General features: G+C 47.9%; 1 protein-coding gene across 1 annotated transcript in view; it reads right to left on the reverse strand.

The window, feature by feature from the left end:
• MYO15B (myosin XVB) overlaps window positions 1–19,478 on the reverse strand; it is an 88,147-nt gene extending 68,669 nt beyond the window's left edge. Inside the window, exon 1 of the mRNA XM_090061590.1 lies at window positions 19,437–19,478. The gene's annotated coding sequence lies outside the window, so the exon portion shown is untranslated. The remainder of the gene's footprint in view (window positions 1–19,436) is intronic.
• Window positions 19,479–20,576: the final 1,098 nt, after the last annotated feature.

The raw sequence follows: 20,576 nt of genomic DNA on the forward strand, positions 1-20,576 counted from the left end.
CATGCCAAACCCGAGACATTTCTGTTCCAGGACAAACAGTCACAACTTGACTATAGGACAAATGCCTGTTCACAACCTAAGGGATACAAGAAGCCTTTATGGGATATCAGTGATATGAATGGCCGATTGTAGGTCTTGCACAGCAAAGCTCTTTTTGGTATAGCCACGTATAATGCACCTAAAATCCATGGCGATACTACTCTAAAGCATCTACGCCAGAGTACTCAGAGTTGTGACAAAACAGCCCAGGGCTTTCAGAAAACTCCCTAAGGCATCACTAACTGCAGCAGAGTTAGGAGAACTGATGGCACTACTACAGACCTGCAACTGTGTCAGTGGTTTAAGGCATGGGGAGTGGTGTACAGACACAGAGTATTGTACAGACTTTACAACCCACTGGTTTGCTGCAACCGTCTAATACAAGACCACTTTTTCTTAGTGGGGTGGGGTATGAGGTTTGGAAAGAAACTGCAAAAATCAGATGGGTCAGCATAGAGCTCATCTAGGGGAAGAAGGAAGGAGGAAAGAAGGCTGACTAATTAAACCCATTCCCTGTTTCAGGAGCCTTAGCTAACTGCTCACAATATGTTGACTGAAGCTTGTCAATTATCCTCAAAAATTGTTTTTAAAAAAACCCACCCAAAATACATTCCAAGGCTCTGAGAAATATAGCCTGGGTCACCCAGCTGTGAGCGTGAAAACCACAAACTAAAGAACAACTCAGTTGATCCGAGTCTGCGTAAGCCTTGGTACCAACAATAGAGACTGCAGCAGCACTCTGGAGGATCATTTGATCCTGGAGGAGAGATGTCCCGAAAAGTGCCCCAAGAATACATAGTGCATGGTTTTATTGGACAAGATGTTTCTGCTCTGCTCATTTTGCTCCTTCCTTCACTACAAACCATGGAGGAGATCCACCCCCCACCTCAACAAGCTAGAGCTCTGATGCTGTGCAACATACTGCTACTATGCCTCAGAACAGAAGCTAAGTAGCTTATACCCAGAGAGCACTGCAGGTTTGAGTGGCCGAGATTAAAACCCAGACCCTTTTGTGTTTCCTTGGGGCCTTCAGATTCAATACTCCAGCATTAAACCCCCTTCCAACCCCCTTCCCTGCAAATATTCAGGCACAACTTGCCCCTTTCCATTTTTCATTTAATTTAAGCCTAAGGTGTGTAGGGTGAGTGATATAATGCACCGAAGCTTATGACCTAAACTGTTAACCCAGCTCTGCTCCTGACAATGAGGACTTTTTTCACTGATCTTAATGGCAGCATGATTGGACCCTAAATCCTTAGTATTTTGTCCCTCCACATGCCGACAGTAAGGTTTGTATTGCATCTGCATAGGGTATACATAATGGTTGTGCTGCAGCAACAGCTGGTCTATTACTAGTTTGTCTAGTGTTTGGAAGGTAGATGATCTCAGGAAAATTAAATCCAACTAACATGACAGATGTACTGTTGCTCTGACACTTGGGTTTTGATGAAAAGTAAGAACATTCCAATTTTGGGCATGGGAGGGAAACTCAGGATTTTGTTTCGACTCATTATAAAGGCTTCCAAGATTTGGAACCTGGTTCAGAGTTTGAATTTCACAATTCCAGACCATTCAGATCCAGCGTTTCAATCCAGGCCCACTTCTAATTCCCATTAATAGTAAGAATAAAATAGTCAGAGGCTAGATCAACAACTCCTTATAGAATCAAAGCTGTTGTCCTTGGTCCAGGGTGGCTGTCAATGCCACATTTGAGGTTACTGCAGGACCCTGCCTACCAGTTCCTCTCTTCATATAACCAGAAGCATCTAATTAACTAAGAACAAAAAAACCCCAACAATACAGTTGCAATTTTTCCTTCCCCACTAGAGAAAAGAGGACGAGCTGTGATGCTATTGACAGATGCAGAAACAATTTGAAGACAGGAGAAAAGAATAGAAATACCCTAGTGTTGTTTTAAGAAGAGAGAATCCAAGTTCTGATTTTATCTCTACACACTTCTCTTACCCTGCCAAATGTATCGCCTCACGCCATGGATACAGCACAGCCACTAATCTTACATGGAAACACTTGACATTCTCTCTCAGCAGCGGCTATCTTCAGTCACCCATCAAATTTGCTCAAGTCCCTTGTTTACTAGCATCTCTGCAATCAGTTTCCCAACGTACCCATCTTGTCCATTCTGATCCCAGATATTTGCTTGGCAGCATGCATAGAAAGTCACATTTGTGTACATGGCAACACTTAATTACCCTGTGTCTTGCTTCCAGACAGTCTGTAGCCCATCCTAGCGTCTTCGTAAGCCAGCTGTGAAGTCGAATGCTGAGCCCAGCTGAGCTGTGCCTGGGCAACGAGTGTTTACGGGAGTATGGAAGGAAGATGGCATCAATAATTCAAGCTTCCCCATGGCACCCTTGCACTTTTCAACCAACAATGGCACCAGCTGGCTGGCAGGGGCTTGGGAAAGAAGAGATGAGGGACTGCACGCAACACAGAAGGCCAGATTCTGCCCTGCTGTTAACTCCAGGTTATGAAAGCACAGATCAGCTCCCAGAGCCACAGAACAGCTGCTATCAGACTGGGCCATAGTGATGCTGTCCCAGAGAGGAGGGCTGAGTGAGGAGGGCTGGACGAGCTGGCCAGCGAGGACGTCCGAGTGATCAGGCCTCCATGTGTGGTACCATTAGAGTTTAGCTCCAAGTAGAATGGGAATGGGTGGCCTCTGCCCTCCTTTCTTTGCCTACAGTATGCCACACCAGAGGCTGGCACCAGGTCTGCCCTTCCTCTACCTGTCTCCGTCCGACACACAAGTGCTAAACCTCCCTTAGCTACTTTTCAACCAAGCCTCCCCTCGCTTCCCTTTACTATTTCTTTCCCAAACAGAATTTCACTCCAGATAAAAGGTCCCCAACTAGTAAATGAGGCAGTCAGAGTGAAAATTCCCCTTTGCCTGAGGAAGGGTGTTTGTATGCAAAAGCTTGCAAAGAACAAATTTTCCAACTATTAAGTTGATCTAATAAAAGACAGACAATCTCATCTACCCAAAGAACCTTGTTTGCCTAGCAATTGATAGCTCATAGATTTCATAGATTTCCAGGGTCAGAAGGAACCTATTAGATCACCCAGTCTGCCCCCCTGCTTTGGGCAGGAAAGAGCGCGGGGGGCAAGTAACCCCAGCCAGGTGCTTGTCTAGTCTCCTTTTGAACGCCTCCAAGGTAGAGGAAAGCAACACCATCCTTGGAAGCTCACTCCATATTTTGGCAACCCTCACTGTACAGAATTTCTTCCTAATGTCCAATCTAAAATCTACCCTTCTTCAGTTTATGGCCATTGTTTCTAATAACCGTGAGGTCTCCCCCCCGGTAAACAGTATCCCCTATTCCCTGCTGACCCTCTCTGATGAGTTTATAGACAGCCACAAGATCACCTCTCAGCCTTCTCTTACGGAGACTGAAGAGATTTAGGTCCCTCAATCTGTCTTCGTAGGATCTTATCTCATTGCACTGCTCCCCGTATATTCCAGGGGTGGCTGATTTCTTCCTGCAGCAGGATTTTGCCACATAGACACAGCCTACAAGCAATTTATGTGCACTCTCTGACCAGTCAAGCTGTAACCCAACAGCTTGGCTCTTTCTGGTTGGCACGGCCAACACAGAGACTCCGGAGACAGCCCTGGTTCTTTAAGGCAAAATGCACTCCCCCTTCCTTCCCACCCACCTCCCAAAGTTTCTCAACTGAGGGGGTGGGGAAAAAACCCAGATAAACTGAGGTGGGGCCAACAGGCAGAAGAACAAGTGGCTTTAACCCAACAGGCGATAGGAGCTTTTATGATAAGATATTGGATGCTTCATAGGGCTATTTGTTTTGGGTGAGGCCAAAAAGCCCTGCTGGTTTTCCACTGGTTTGTGGCCTCTTCTAATACCAAGCAAGATCAAAAGCTGGATGCTGAGCTGGAGAGCTTAAAAACTTACTTTTTTCCTAGCTTTCCTACCATGGGACTTTGCCTCATTAGCTCACTAGGAAAGGGGCTGTAGACCAACAGGTTAGTTAACTGTTTCATGACCTTATTTAAATCATTCCTTACTTACTCCCTCCCCCATCTCATCATATTTCGCTTGTTAAGATTATTGGCATTACCTGGAGCATGGGCTTCTCATCTACCCTGGAAAATATCCCATGGGGTTTCCTCTTAGTTTTAAACTCCCGATACAAAAAAGAAGGCAGCTTCTCTTGAAAAATTAGGCTGGCTAGATTGTAACAGGGAAGCAGCTCTGACACACCTCTATTTGGGACAGCTGGAGGCTCTTCAGACCATCCGCCCTTTCTTTGAATGGCAGCTGGGGCCCCAGACTACCTACTGTACCTAGGTCCTGCACAAGGAGCTTAGCTGTGAAGTGCTGGATTGTAGGAGGCACACTCAGCAGGTTCATTATCTTATCAGACTCCACTTTGTGCTACCCTAAGAAGGGAGAGTCAAAACCAGTGGTTTTCAACCTGGGGTCCATGGACCCCTGGGGGTCCAAAGACTATGTCTAAGGGATCTACAAAAGATGACTATGGTCAATTAAAAACAAGTGAATATCCACACTTAGTATTCAAAGGGGTCCACATCTCCATTCAAAGTGTTTTAGGGGGTCCACAAATGAAGAAAGGTTGAAAACCACTGGTCTAAACTGATTCACTGCAAGCGTCCTCTCTTTGCCTTTACTCTACTGCCAGCCTTGATGCCCAACCTGTACATTGCACAGCTTTTCATGTGGGTTTTATACACATGTTTAACCCGGTCTGTGTCTTAAAAGGCTCCCAACTTGGTGACAGTGTTTGTTGATAAAGGGGAGGTAAGAGCATGAGCGATACCCCGTGAGCAGCGCAGGTAGTGTGCATCCTCCAATAGCTAGGAACAAAAGCCTGAGAAGAGAAAGCACCAGCCTGCAGAGTCAAGAGCCCTGGGCTCAAAGCCTGGCTCAGCCACTGACTTACTATGTGGCCATGGCCATGTCACTCCTCTTCCATGCTCACTTCATAAGGATGATGAACGCCTCACTTCACATAAGGATGATAACACCAATCCCACCCCTGCCCAGGAATCACTGCAAATGCCAGGGATGATTGCTAGCCAGTAATCAAGTCAGCAGCTCCTCTCAATCACAGCTTTTCATGGGGCCCTATAACCCACCCTAGATGTGCAGGGACTCAGGCATGAAGATACTCGAGTGATGCCACTTAGAGCCACTTTATCTTTTTGGAGGATCTGGGGCTTCAGTTCAGCTCTTCTTCACTCACAATGCCATTAGCTCTACATGCTGTGACTACTACATAAAATTATGACTCAAAACTCTCCCCTTTCCCCTCCCTCCACCATCCCCACAATCTTTTGCTTTACTCCCATACTGCAGCTGCCCAATGGCTGGCATGCCACCATATCTGGATAAAGGACTGTAAAAGGTAAAAAAGAAGGAATGAGCAGTGGGGTTTAGTTCTGGGGCATAAGCCAGGCTACTTTTAGTGACTCCCGAGTCCTGGGACCAGCATGGCCCTTTTGAAAGGAGTCTCAGGGCTATTCTGAGCTATGGCCTCCAAAGGGGACCTTGCAACTGCCCGATACAGACAAAGCCCCTTCCCACAGCTATACCCCCTATGCCTGAGTGACTACAGGGATAAGGGATTGGCGTGGATTCCCTGTGTCAGATAGAGATCAGATCACCCTGGGAGTCCCATGCCAACAAGTGCTTCCTTCTGCCCTAGCACAGAGCCATATTGGGTTGAAGAAACACTGGGTCCATACAGCCTACAGGGCACTAGAAAATATGGCACCTGGAAAGAGATTCAACAAAGTAAGCTACATTCTGCAAGAGAACTAGACAACACATTTTTCTTTTCTTTTTTTTTTTAAAGAAGCTTTCTTTTATCCAAAATATCAGATTCTTTCAATTCCTTTCACATTTTTAATGCGATTAAGGGCAGCACATCACTCCAGCTTTTCACTGCAAATACCACTTCCATCAAAGAAACTAGAGTTAACGAACCACCATTAAAACATTAATTGAGGCTTTAAATTAAAAATAAATAAATAAATTTAATCCTGGCCAGTTTAAACTGAAGACAGAAATGAGAAGTTTTCTAGCCACAAGGGAAGTGAAATTTTGGAGCGGAAGTAGTGAGAAAAGAAAAGAAAGTTAAATTAGTTTCAAGATGGATGATCAATTCATAAGCAGGATTACAGCATGACTGACCACATCAGTGAAGGACTGGACTTGATGACCTCACTGGTCTTTTCCAGTTCTCTATCCCTACATGAATAATTAATAGCACCTTTTATTAAATAGCTTTTTACCCTTAAATAGCTTTGTACTGCCCTACAATAAGTACCCTGGTCCTTCAGTCACAGGCTGCTCAATACCATTGGAGAAAGTGCCTGGCCCACTCCTCTTTGTTCCAAATGGATAGGGCCTCCCCCCTCCCTCCCCTTCTATGTTAAAGGTGAGATAAAGGTATCCAAGCTCCTCCTCCCCAAAGGAAACCCGAGGATGCTGGATAAAAGATTCATGACTGCAAGGGGAAACCAAAACAATTAAGCAACACACGTTTGAAAACAGCCCTGTTAAATATTTCAGGAGCTCTTTGTTGCCTAATTGTTGGCTGCTCCATGAGGGCAGGGATCCTTCTGTTGCAGTGGACCCCAACTACCCCCCAATCACCCCTACCCAGAGGTCAGCCAAGGGGTAGGAAGCTGAACTTGAGTGAGCGTGGAGTTGTTTGGAGGAAGATTATATTGCACTGGACCACTGAGCCATGGCGGGTAGGGCCTGACATAAAAGGATCCTGAGGGCTACTCTAGGGCCTGTCTCAGGCTGCTGGGCAGCCACCAGTGCCCCAAGCTTCCTCCATGGCTGCGCCTATCCAGTGGAATGAATTTGTGATGGTAGTGTGGACGGGCACACCCAGGAGAACTTTAACTTAGCTGCCACAGGCAACAACGGTGATGAAGATACAGCAGCTGGGGCTTCTGCACAGACCAGCAAAACAGCTGGCAGGCCGGCACGGAGCTCTTTGCTGCTGCATCCTCGCTGCTCTCATTCCCATGCTAGCTCTTTTACAACTCACATGGGGCTGTGCCCCCATGCTGCAATGACACCCTCGCTTAGCTGTGCGGACACAAGCACCACATGTGCCTCTAAAAAGCAACACCCCCCCCCCCATTGGGTGGGTGTTAACCATGAACTTCCCACGGGAACCATGAACTTCACCCTCCTGCCGGTTCACGGTTGAAGAGATTTCTTCAACAGAGGGACTCCAGGGCTGAATCCGAGCTTATGGAAGTCCAAGGAAATTGTTGGAACAAGTTTCAATTAGGCCACCTGCACTTGGAACGGGCACTTCCCCAACTGCAAGGGATACACCCAGGTATCTACTGGACAGTTTTACTGGCATACAGCAATGTCACCTAGGGCTGGGAGGACAGCAGACCTGGCCTGCTGACAGCTATACCAGCTAAACCCAAGGAAAAGACTTCTATCTGTTTAGGCAAGCCCTTTTAATTGGCATGTGCTGTTTCCGCTTTAGGGGCCTGTGCCAATAGAGCTCTAATAGCAGGTACTCTAGTTTAGATGAGCCTCAGGTTTGTCCAGAACAACGGCAAAGGAACCAAGCCTCTGGCTACAGTCTCAATTACTCAATAAAGGAGCATGGCAAGGACAATATTTGGCCTGTAAATGCTAAGGCACCAAGTACTTTATTAATCACTCCTGACCACGACACCATCAGGAAAGCGGCATCCGAATTTTGTAGGAGAAACGATGCCATGGGGCACATCTGGGACCCCACTCAGTGGTGGAGAGTCCCTGCCTGAAAACCCAGATCATGCTTGCCTTCAAGCACGTGATTTTTCTGCGCATGTTGGTGCCTGGCCCCAAGAGACACTTTTACCGCAGCGGCAGGGAATTAATCGTCCCATTTCCTCACGGAGATTTAAGGGGAACTGGCTGCTCAAACTGCACTATTCTCTCTTGAAAGTCCCAGTGATGGGATTTATTCTTGAACAGAAAGAGACAGAGAGACCTGTCCGCAAACAGGTAGGAGCTGCCTATTCAGAGGGCAGCTGACTGCTTCTTGTTGGATCATTCACACGTGCGACTGGGCGGGGAGTCACCATTTCTAGGGTGAGAAAAAGCCACGTGGGCCACTCTGGCAGGCACAGCTAGTTCAACAGGATATGACAAACGGGCACTGCCATGGCGATGACAACATGGGCCTTATGACACGAGAAGGAGCAGGCCCTCCTGTGAAGCTGCCCGAGCCCCGCGGGGCGCGGGACGAGCGGCCGGTCGAGGGCGCCGGTTCTAGAACCGCCGTCTCCCAGCGACCCTGTTGCTATTTTCCAAGCAGGCGCCGGAGGAGGTTCTAAACGGTTCAGCCAGAGCCTGGAACCCCAACACCTTCCTCTCGTCACAACCCCGTTAGCTGGGGTCTCTTCGCAGCCTCCGAATCTCAGGGAGGCCCTGACCGAGGTACAGCGGCCATGAGGGTCGAGAAGGTTAGGTGCCGGCGGACCAGAGCAGACAGGCCCATGTCCTGCAGGGAAAAGTTTCTACGTGCTTGGTATGAAAAGCTGAGACTCCAGTCATGTCCCGATTCTCCAAACAGCCAGCCCCCCAGCAGCAGCCCAGCCCAGGGGAGGCACAGGGCTCTTCCACAGTCCAGCTGTGTTCCCAGGGAAAGAGCTGATTCCTTCACGGGAGCGATGCCGACTCAAGAGGAGCATTCTGGCTCCCTACCCGCACTGGGTGTGGGCCCTTCAGACTGCTCCCAGCAGACCTCAGGAATGCCAGGTGGAGAATATCCCCGTGACAGAGATCAAAGCCCCTTGGGCAAGGAGCTGGTGACCCTCCCCTTGGACCAGGAAGGGGGTCCTGAAGAGGAGGACAGAGAGGAGGAGGAGGAGTTCCTCCAGATCTGCATTTCAGACTTGCTGCTTAAGGCCTCGTCAAGGAAGCGGCCAAGGCTCTTACCCCCCAATAGGAAGATGCACATAGAAGTGAGGAATAAAAGAGCAAAGTTGCACCAGGCAGAGGAGGGCCAAAACAGCTCCATCCCGCTTGAGTACAGTCACCTGGTTGACACCATGGTAATGACAAAGCCTGCTGACCTTTCCAAGGCAGAGTCTTTCTACCAGAAATTTGCTTCCAGGCCAAGACGACAAGGCTTTCGCATAAGCACAAGGGATGTTCCTGTTCAGACAGACGGCACTGCTCCTGCCAGGGCAACAGAAGGGCCTGCTCATCATTGGAACAGCTTCAGAGGAATGGCTGGCAGCAACTGCAAGTCACAACCCAAGAACAATCGTAAAAGGGGCATTTCTGATCTCACCACGTTTGCCAGCCAGCACACAGATGCCGACTGGCGTGAGCATCTCCCCCCAAAGAAAAGGTATATCCACTGCTGACTCCACTGGACACAGGTTTCTTGCCAATCACTATGGCAAACTACTATACTCATTGGACTTTAGCATAATAAGGAGCTCTCTCCAAGCCCAGCGTCAAGTATTTACCTTTCTAGCCTTCCTTATAGCATCCCCCATCTTAAGGACTTCTGCTTGAGCTGCTTTTAGTGTCTACTTTAGATAGATAAATTATTTTTTTTTAATAAAATTCCATTTTTAACTGTAACCTGGTGTTTGTTCATTGCATGTGTAGGGTTAACAAATAGGGCTTGGGACTTATAAACTTTTTGGGGAATAAGAACATCACTGTTACGTGCATACAGTGCCTAGCACAATGGCTGACCTCTAGGTATGCCTGCTGCATCCCTTTGCCTTGTCTCAAGTGGAGTTTAATCTTACAGGGATCCTTGAAGAGATGCTTTAGCAGGATTTTGAGGGTACCCACTCTTACGTGTTTGCACTGGAAAGCCAGTACGGGAAGCATATGTTAGTTTGTATAGGGTCTATTTTTGATTCCACCTGACTTTGAATTTGTCCCAAACCTTTCACTTCCATCACCCAATGCTCTAAGCAGGAAAAATGCTGCCTCTTGACCGGGCCCTCTTCTTCCTGACAGGGGTGGCTCTTTCATCTAAACACAACTCAAGCATTTGGTTACGTCTCTCAGTCTTGTATGTCACTATTCAATTTGGTTTATGCCACTGTGATTTCTCAACTCTCAAAACAAACAGGAGTCTTCCCATTACTGCATATGAAGTGCCCTGACTTGTGACAAACAACTCCAGATAAATTTCATTTAAAAATGAAATTTAAGCTTTCGTAGCGCTACCCAAGCAGCACACCTAATAAAATATTCTTTTATGTATAGCTCACCAGGGACAAACATACCAGGAAGCAAGTTAACCAACTCGGTTAAGTCTGCTTAGTTACAGGGATAAAGGGAGCTGAGATCTCATCCATCTCCACCAGCACAAAAGCTAGTGTGGGACTGGACCTATTGACAGACCCTCAGGTAACATAACTTATGCTCACCGACTCAGTCATTTCTCCAGCCCACGAGGCTGGACAGGCTGAGAAGAGGTGTTGCATACAGCAGGCATCTAATTTTTCTACCCATTAAGAAGTTTTCTGTGGAAATACCCAACTGCCATCAAGGTTTCATTATGATCTGATCTGATCAGCTCTGGCAACAGCTACACGAACAAAGCTCAAGAAACAAATAGGCAAAATAAGGGCAGGATCATATCACTAAATGCTAAATGTGCAGATCTCAGGAGCTCAAACCCTAACTGTATTTCTGGAGAGACCCAGGCTGCTGTAGAAAGATGACTTCCCATGTTCTTTTCCTTGACACACAATATTCCAGTCTCGCCAGCGCCTAGCTTGCTTTCAGGGCTGTGGCTATCTAGTGCTGTATGAGAGAAGACGGGGAGTCCCACTTTCACCTCTTTTTTTTTTTTTTTTAAATGGTACAATAAAGGCATCACAGCTTGGAGGCCTTAAGACTAAAAAGTTTTTTTAGCCAGACACATAAGTGCAGGGGCAGATCCAAGGGGGCACAGTAGCATGGTGACACCCACTTCAGCTGTGCTCCACATGAGCTCATGTATGGGCTCTGCCCGGAGCCCCTGCTTTTGTCCAGCTCTGGAACAGAGGGAGTGAGAAATGCTTTCACTGCTCATTCCCTCCCTTCCTCAGAAGGGAAGGGGAGGCAGGGGGGAGGCAAAGAGCAGCAGCGCTCACCACCTGGGCTCCAGGGCCATGCAAAAGCAGTGGTCCCAGCCAGACCCCATGCCAATCAGCTGGTGAGCTCAGAGCTCACTGCACATGTATGGCACAGTTAAACAGGGAGAGGGGTGGGGGGCTTGCCCATTCCTGGGTCCACTACTGAATAAGGGTTGAATTTGTCTTTAGCTTCCCAAACCTTTAACACTGAGATACGACTGCCTGCAAGAGAACATGCTGAGTCTCCAACAAGTGCACCTGTGTTTATCATAGGCACAGAAGTCCCTGGTGACTTCTGGACTTATCTGTTTCCAGAGTACTGCCGAGATCAGGAGCTGGCAAACACAAGAGAGAGAGATTGTTTGGGGGTTACTTGGAGTGGCATTTTCTTTTAAGATCAAAAATAAAGAAACCCACATGCAACCATGATCTTTGGCATGTGGATTTCTACACCGGTGCAGCAAGAAAGTTGCCCTACAATTAGGGGACAGGAAATTAGGGGACAGGAACACAGATTCAGAATCATTCAAACCTATTATCAGATGCTAGACACTTAGAATTGATGGAGGGATGGACAAGCCCAATGTAACAGATAGCCATAGTAATAAAGATGCAACAGCCCAGACTTCAGTGCAGCCTGCAGGAACATGGGCACATACTTAGGTAATTACTCTGCCCTATCACTTCGTCATTGCCACCATTCCCCATGCTAGTTTGAAGTGAGGCTAGCACAGGTAAGGCTACCTATACCACAATCATACCTGGGCTTGCAGAGTGAGTGTTTCCTTAGAATGAGCTCCAGCTCAAGCATCTTTTCTGAGTGGAGCTGTGGTTGCAGGGCTGAGGTGCTCCCAACTCCTGAATCACTTCAGACTGCAAGTGTTAAAATCAATGTCTTGAAAATTCAGCGACCAACAAAGCTCACTCAGCTATAGCTGTAGGCATGTTCATTTGTACACTCCACTTAAGTCATTTGTGGTCTTTTGCATCAGTTTTCCAGTGTGTTCAAAACATCAACAGGCATCCTTAGATTTCCCACTTGAACCAGACACTTCCAAGTCTAGAGTTACTTGGTGTAGCCACTCCCCCTCCCTATTCTCTGTCCCCTGGTAATTGTCCCCTTACCTCCAGCTGTAACTACTTAGCCCTGTGCTGGTGTCCTGAACACCAGCTTCACTATGCTCCTAACGGAGCTTGTGCACACCTCCACTGCATGATTGATCAGGTTCCTGGTCAGGGTGGCAATGGACTGGAGAACAGAGCTCATGCAGTCGTTTTGCAGCAGCTGGTATAAAAGGAGAACAGAGAGAAGGCAGCCAGTTAAGGATAGCTGCAACCCCCGCTGCAGAGATTCTCTACAGCAGTGGTTCTTAACCTTTTTAGACTCAAGGCACTGCTCTGAAAATGCAAGCTTTTAGTTTTCACTATTTTGGGGGGGAGGGTGTAGAAAAATAGAGCAATTCTTATGTTGCAAAGAAACTCACAAAAGCTGCAGCAGGTCAGAATGTTTCTAACACTATGGATTTCTGGTGGAAATCTCTGAGATTATTCTGTGTATTATTGTTGGCACACCTAACAATGCTGACATTGTGTGGCACCATGTGGCACCCTCGACAAGATCTCAACACACTCCAGGGTGCCGTGGCACTCCGGTTGAGAAGCACTGCTGTACAGCCAAGCAGAAGAGGTGTAAGCTCAGCCCTCCAATGCCACAGAAACAGAGAGGAGGTGTATCTACCATTTTTCTCAATGCCTGCCCACAATCGCCATTCATTTTAATTAAGCCATAACAGACCACAAGAAAAGAAAGTCTTCTCCCCACTGGACTGTCATAACCTGGAGTTTCTAAACCCAGGGTTTAAGTCCCTGCTATGCCATGGGCTCCCTGTGGGACACTGAGTTTGACACCCACATGCTTCTGTGGGTCAGGGCCTTATCTTCCCACCCACACGGGGATAACAGTGTAAAACACCAAAGGGCACAGTGAGAAAGGGATGTGTGAAAGACTGAGAGGTCCTCAGGTTCTCCACCAATGAAGGTACGTAGCAATAGTTATAGTCAAGGTATTAGAAGTGTTTTAGCACCTCTTAATGTAAGCAGTGGAGACTCTCCTTCAGGAAAGCTGACTGGTACTGTAAAGTGTTTGCTACTCTAGGTCTATCATCTAGGCGAGCCACCAATACCCACCCTTTTACTCAGCCAAAACACACCGCCCTTCTTGATTACCACCAATTCAAATAAGGCTTTCAAAGCTCTTTACCTACATTCTTCTGCTATCTTCTCCCCCATTGCAGCCTATACAAAATGAAATCCAGGAAAATAAAATCATCCCCCTTTCCAAGAGAACCTTGTTATACTCTCAAGGGTGCTGGGGCATCTGCTATCAAAAGTGGGCAGAGAGCAGGCCCCACAATGCAGAACAGCTACCCTTGCTAGGACAGCCCCTTCCAGCTAAAGCTTCTTTCCAGCAGAACCCAGAAGCCCCCTCCTATACCTCAGGGACAATTTATATCTTTGGCAGCTGTTGGGGATGCAGTTACTTAGAAGTGGCTGATTTGGGGGACATGGCCATCACCTGGGTTCAACTGACAGAGCAGGGTATAGCTAGGTATCCCAGGCCTAAAAAAAAAAAAAAAAAAAGAGATGGACGACAAACCCCACTTCTCTCTCTCTGCCCTGTGTCATTCTTCAATCCTATCCCCAGTCTCTGGAGGCTGTTTCCAACCATTACACTGGATGTTCAAACCTGTCATTGCTAAGGACTGCCCAGAGGAGGAGATTTTAGTTCAGTGCTGGAGAACAGCAATCTCTGGTTATTTATCCATAGACTAGCAATGGCAAGGGCCACAGCAGTGTGCTCCAAGTGTGGCCCAAAAGCAACACCCCAACTCTCTCTCCCTGTCCTCAGCCTCTCCATTGAGATGGATGAGAAAGGCCAGGAGCCTATTCTCTGCCCATTCCATGCCCCACTCTCAACATTATTTTGGGCTTTGCAAAGCACGTCATAAGCCCCATTCACAAGGCTGCTTCCCCTCAAACTTCAGATGACAAATTACACAGGAAGGAGAGGAAAAGCAAAACAAGAAAAAACAATTTAACATTGAAATAACGTGCTGCTTGTGTGCAGCAAGTGTTTATGATTGCACTGTATCCTAGCAAGAAGTAGTGTATTTTCATAGTTTCATAGTTGGTAGGGTCGGAAGGGACCTGAGCAGATCATCAAGTCCAATCCCCTGCCATGGGAGGCCATTGCTCCCGTGTGTTAATTTTGCAAGGGATAACACAATGCCATGAAGTTTACTGCAATACAAGCATTAGTTCATTTCCCATCAAAGGGCTTACGATGACTGATTGTTTGGTCCCTTTCTATAACATGAGTTCTTCAAACACCAAACAGGCTATTTCCTCCTCAGAGACTGAGTGAACTAGTCTATCTCCAGAAGGGTAATGCTCAGTGCACTGAGATTTTCACAGGTGGAAAGGGCCTCAGAAAGGACTTTCAAGGCTATGTACAACAGCACCATCTATCAACTCCTGCTTTAAAAATAATCTGAGGAAAGAGCATTTTCCTACTTCTTTCTCCCAGTAGAGGGAGGAGACACCTAAGGAATTGTAGCAGCCACTCTAGCCAAGAAAGGGAACCAAGTCCTAAGCCACTGAGTGCTCTGCTAAAGTGTCTGGGGCTTCAGCCCAACTAGGGCACACTGCCCAACACTTCCAGCTGTCCAGACTTGCAGTTCACCCTGCATGTCGCTGGGTGCATCTACACATTCATTAATGTGTCTTAGATACTGCACATTTAATGTAGTACTTCCTTAAAAAAGTACCAACTCAATGTGCAGTGACTAGAGTTACTGTGCTGTAGCACTGGTGCACAGTTATTTTGTGACGCTTACTGCACATTAGCCTAATAACACTGTGCAATAGCCTAATAGCACAGTTTAACTGCCATGCTACTGCGCAGCGTTATTAGGCTAATGTGCAGTAAGCATCTCATGTAGACAGACCCACTGTGGAGAAGACAACACAGGCATCTCCCACTGCACCCACGCAGTGCTGGCGGCAGCTGTTAGCACTCCAGGGGTCATAAGCCCTCCCTGAAGAAGAGCTCTACATTTCCTCTTCTGGTCTGGTTGTGCCATTGCTCTTCACTGCAGAGCAAACCAACGGACTTGTTTCCTTGAAGAAATTAATCCCATGTCATGGAGTTACCAGCCATGATGGAGTTCTCTTACTTTCTCCTCCAGGCTTGACCCCCAGGCAGAAACTGCCCCTGCCCTTCCCAGATTCAAGCTCCTTACCTAGCCTACAAAGATCTGATTACAAAGTACATAGCCCCACTCCCTCCTTCCCAGGACCAGCACTGGAAAGTACATGAACATTAGATTAAACAGAGTTGAAATCTCAGAGCGACTGTTCAAGGCTTCTGCCCCCAACATCCTACCCTTTGGCAGCCTCGAATCGTTTTTGCTCAGCCACTGCCCTCGTTTCTGATCTAAGCCCTCCTACTGAGGGGTATTTCATTGTATTGAAAGCATCTGCAGACATAATCTATGTTCAGTACCATACACGACAGGTACCCCAGTGAGTCAGCGCTCCAGGAAATAGGCTTGTTACCCCCAAAGCAGAGCTTCTCTATCCATTACTACCATTGCTATGGCAGAAATTGGGTGCTAGGCCATTGTTATGCTGTGGAGGAAACAGGCACATGCTAGCACTGTTGACATGTACAGCTCCCTTGCTCCACAAAGCTGAGCAGCTCCGAGGAGTGCCTAGTCTAGCGCTGGGCTCCTCAACTTCCCTGGGCAAACCTACAACCTGTCCCTTCTGGAGTAAGCTGACAGGCAGAAGACAAAACCCTCTGCCCACTCACACCAGTCAATAACCCCCAGGCTCCTTCATAAACAGCCCACCACCACTTACAACCCCAGCCATGGGAAAGCCAGATGCAGCTACCGCCACTACGGCAGCACCTCCCCAGGCTGGAGCCCTGAGCCAGGGCCTGTTCACCCCTCCTGTATGCCAGGATGCTCCAAACCACAGTAGCCTGGTATGAAAGGCCCACCCAAGGCTCCTTCTGCACCCCAAAAGAGTCCTCCACTGGCTTGGCACTTGTGTCACCCCCCCCACCACAGTACCCGAGGAAAGAGCCGATGCTTTTGCGGAAACCACCAGAGCGCTCAGGGTGCGTCACACCTTATGGGGGTTCTGACGTGACTGCGACAGCAGGGAACAGGCTCTGGTCCCCTTTGGCTTCAGAAAAGCCAGAAAGTAGTAATAATGGTAACAGGAGTAGCACTAGTAATAGTATTTAGAATGCCTTGCCCCATTCAGAAAGTCACTGACAGCCACAGACAAACGAGCCAAAAGATAACAAACAACCAGACTCCCCAGTCACCACCTTGCCCACTCCTGCTTTCCTGCTCATTACCCTGCCATCCACCCCCTCCAGCTAGTCTCTACCGTGCTGCCTCACCCTCATTCACGTCTAGGTATTGTACCAAACCTCTTCTTTCCTGCCCTCCCCTGCCCACTTACTCCCACTCCCCTGCCTCAGCCTCCATCTTCCTGCAATGCACTTCCCAATCCCACAGCCCTGCAATACATACATTTCCCCCCTCCCAACAAGCACAACATTCACTGAAAATATTCCTAACAGAATAACAACTGAAGGATGCTCTGCTCCCAAAGGGCAATGCCAAGAGGCACCCTTGAGCACTGTCCCCTGCCCAGATCTTCAGCCCTGGTGCTGCCTCTCTGCTCATTTTGAGAAGTGAGCAAGAGTCCCCATCATTAGAGACCTGGGGTTTCTTCCCAGCGTGGAGCACAGGACCGGCAATCCTCGTTCCACCCCAGCGCCTTTCACAGACCCAATCTACAGAAAGGGAGCAATCATGGAGAGGTGCGGGGAGATGTGTTAGGCCTGAAGTATGCGAGCAGAGCGGTGTGGGTATCACCGGAACAAGACAGTCAGGAGACTGAAGCATTGGCAGGCTGTTGGAGTCCTGAACTAAAAACAACAGGGAGGGGAGCTACAAGTGATGGTGACCTCTGGAAGGGGATGGGGAGAAAGGGTTTTTGAGGTGCAACAACAGGGGATGGCAGGCCAAGCTGGAAATGTGCTGACAGAGTCAGATAGGAGAGGGAGCAGTCACTGTAGTTGCTCCAGTCGTTTTCAACTGATGACTTCTTTCTAGCCAGGAAGCTTGTAGCAGACAGAACTGGCAAAGCTAACATGCCAGTCCTTGGACAAGTCAGCCCAATGGCCTGGTAATAAAGGAAGCAATCCTGTGGGAATCCCAGCACCTCCTGTCTGCTTTCCGCATCCCACTGTGGATTACATTTCCCTCCCAGCAGGAGGTAGAGGCACAAAGGTTGAGATGCATTAACAGGGAAGCTTTCCTTAGCACATTAGAAAATGATGCTAACAGGACAATTCCTGCCTGATAGGCACTGCTCTGCCACTAACTTGCTTGTGGCCTTGGCACTGCCCACGTGATCTCTCTGGACTGCCATCACCCATTTGTAATGTGGGAATAATAATCCCTGCACACTTAACCAAACACTACGAGGGCTAGACAACATTAATGAAGTGCTAACAGCATAGGCAGTGGAAGGCCAGGGCTAATGTGGCATAGCCTCCGCAAACTTTTCACAGCAGCTGGTGACAGCAGCAGTACCACGGCACTGCTCGACATGCAGCCGCTCCTTTGCCGCTGCATATAGCGCCAGCGCATGCCGGCCCTGCGACAGCCCTGCTGGAGGGAAGGGCAGAGGTCAGGCAGGGCTCAGTCCCACTGCTTATGGCTGACGGCACTAAAGAGGGGCTAATGACAGATTACTGGCTTAGCAAGACTGCATGCCAGGACTGGTGGGCACGTGTAGGAAGCCTCCATTCACCTTAGCCTAACACCTCCACCCCAATGACATCACATATTGTTTAGGGTTCAGCTCTACCTCTATGGAAAAAAGCCCACCCAACTCACTAAATTCAGGCTCAGACCCCGTGGGGGAGAGAATTACAACTTGGATGGAGTCACACACATTCTTGCCCCAAGAAACAAATGAGCTGTTTTAAAAACTGGACCAATTAGGCTGTAAAATAAAACCAGCTCCAGCAGGGCACATGTGGCTCAGCAGTCACTGTTGCATCAAGGCAGGTATCAGGAAAGCAGTTCTTCAGGTTAATCATGCTGGAAGCAGCAGGTGTCAGACTCTTTACAAATCAGTCTTCTCCCACAGGCCAGACAGGCCTCAAGTTTAGAGCTAACCTAGAGTCATGTATTTTTCTGCTGGTTTCAAATCTATGTTCTCCTGTCTCCCAAAGTATTGGAGACAGAACTCACACACTCCCCATTGCTAAATGCCCCAGGAAAGTGTATTTCTATCCTAAGCAGTTAGAGGGGAACAAGTACAAGCCAATCTTTTGCATGACTGACTGCAGATTTTGGGTGCCCCATTAGAGACATTGTGAAGGGAGGCCTAGTTTTCAGGAAATGCTGAGTAGCTACTCTCAAAAACTCCAGCCCCTTTAGAAAAAGGAGGCTCTATTTGGCACCCCGCCCAAATTAAAAAAAGAGTCCCAGACTTTAATTTGCTCTTGGAAATCTTTGACTGTTGTTCCCCAGCTGTGGGCAAGATTTTTCTTCTCTTATTGACTGGCCCATACTGTAACAGTGCAGTAGATCTGCAAGGCTCCATCAGAACTCACTAGCACATTTATAACAGTGGTAACAACAGGTCAGATCCTGCTGTGGGTGGTACTGCAAGCAGATCTGCTGAGTGGGATGAGATAGCATTACCAGACCTCTCTGGAGCAGGGTACCAACACCGCTACAGCTGAGCTAGGGGGTTACAGAGAATTTCTATAGTGCACACAAACCCTCAGAGCCCATTTGAACATGAGGATTTGGCTTCTTGGAGACAGCCCCCGCCCAGTTCAGGCTACGATTGGTAAGGAGACCTGGACATAGAAGCAGAACAGCCTGCCAGAGCCTATAAACTGACACTGTTACAGCCATGTTCCTGACAGCCAGGTCAAGGGGAACATAAAGTGCTAAAGAGACAGCACTCGAGGCCAGAGGCATCCCTGCCAGGGACAGAGGTGCGAAAGACACTGTCTCCTGTGCACAGAGGCAACGCTAACAGTTCTCTTTCATCTGTTGTATGATCATATTTATGCTATTTTTTCCAGAGAGAACAACCCTCAGGTTTACTCTGGGGTAAGTCTTCATTCCTTCCTGCACAGAGGATATTAGGAAGACGGTGTACTGACCTGGGCCGGCCCATTGCCTTCTGTACCTGCTGGTGCTTTTCCTTGCTTCTCCTGCACTAGGAAGTAATTTTATTACTGCCTTGACCCACAGAGAAAAGAAACAGGAAATCCCTGCTCTGGGAGCTGCTCAGAGGGCCTTCCCCTCCATTTGACCTCAGCCACCACCCTCTCCAAGCTAGTTTTGATCTCCTTTAAAAAAAAGACAGAAACCATGCAAATTCAAGTAGCTTGATCTTAGTCACACTCTGCTGAGGTAGACCACAATTGAGCTCAGGGGGGTTGTCTGCCACTTTAAAGAAGTCCTCCCCAGTTTTATCATTGGAAAAGCAAGTTGTCAATACAGAAGATGGCCACTGGAAGGGAGAACACAGACTTTACATCTGGGTCTTCTTCTGTTCTCACTACATATTGGTACTGTATGTAGCGGTGGCTCTTCTCATTACCCACAAGCCAGATGACATGGTTCCAAAAGCCAGATCTTGGTCATCCCTTTTCTAGATATGCACGAGAAATCCCTACAACTCCTGACCCGCCAGTCTGTTGGACACCGTCTCAACAGTGACAATATCACCAATTGGGAGGTCCTTATCAATAGTGACCTGGAGAACCAAGCCCAGGCTCTTCATTCACAGGACATTCATGCTACAGGTATGCGGGCAGGGTAAACAGAAAAAAGCAAATCCCATGTTAGCAAGGGTGAACCTGGAGTGACTTTCCAGATCATCTACCAAATCTAAAGCAAACTCCTTCAGCCCTTATGCCAATCCCTCTCCCGTATCAGCTAGGGTAGCAATTATATTAGCAAGCAGCAAACAGGAGGTTATGGGAAAGGATGCAACACCCAGGAACATCAGCAAGGCACCTCCTTAGAGAGAGGAAGTGATCATTTCTCTTAGTTGATAAAAAGGCCTCTGGCATAGCTCTTTGCAATTTGCACCAGAATTGTACCACCCCCAATACGACTTGTGTTCTTCATCCACAGCAGTTTCACTCCTTTGTTAACAGCATGTTATCCAGCAGCTACTAGTTTAAACCCAATCTCTTTTTAGGCTTCTAACAGCTTATGCTGGGCTCTGAACCAGGATGGATGGATGGATGGATGAAGCAGCAACTGGATGGTATTGATAGTCACTTCAGCCA

The sequence above is a fragment of the Crocodylus siamensis genome, chromosome 8, assembly GCF_052110815.1.
Source record: "Crocodylus siamensis isolate JL-2025a chromosome 8, ASM5211081v1, whole genome shotgun sequence".
Lineage (NCBI taxonomy): Eukaryota > Metazoa > Chordata > Crocodylia > Crocodylidae > Crocodylus > Crocodylus siamensis.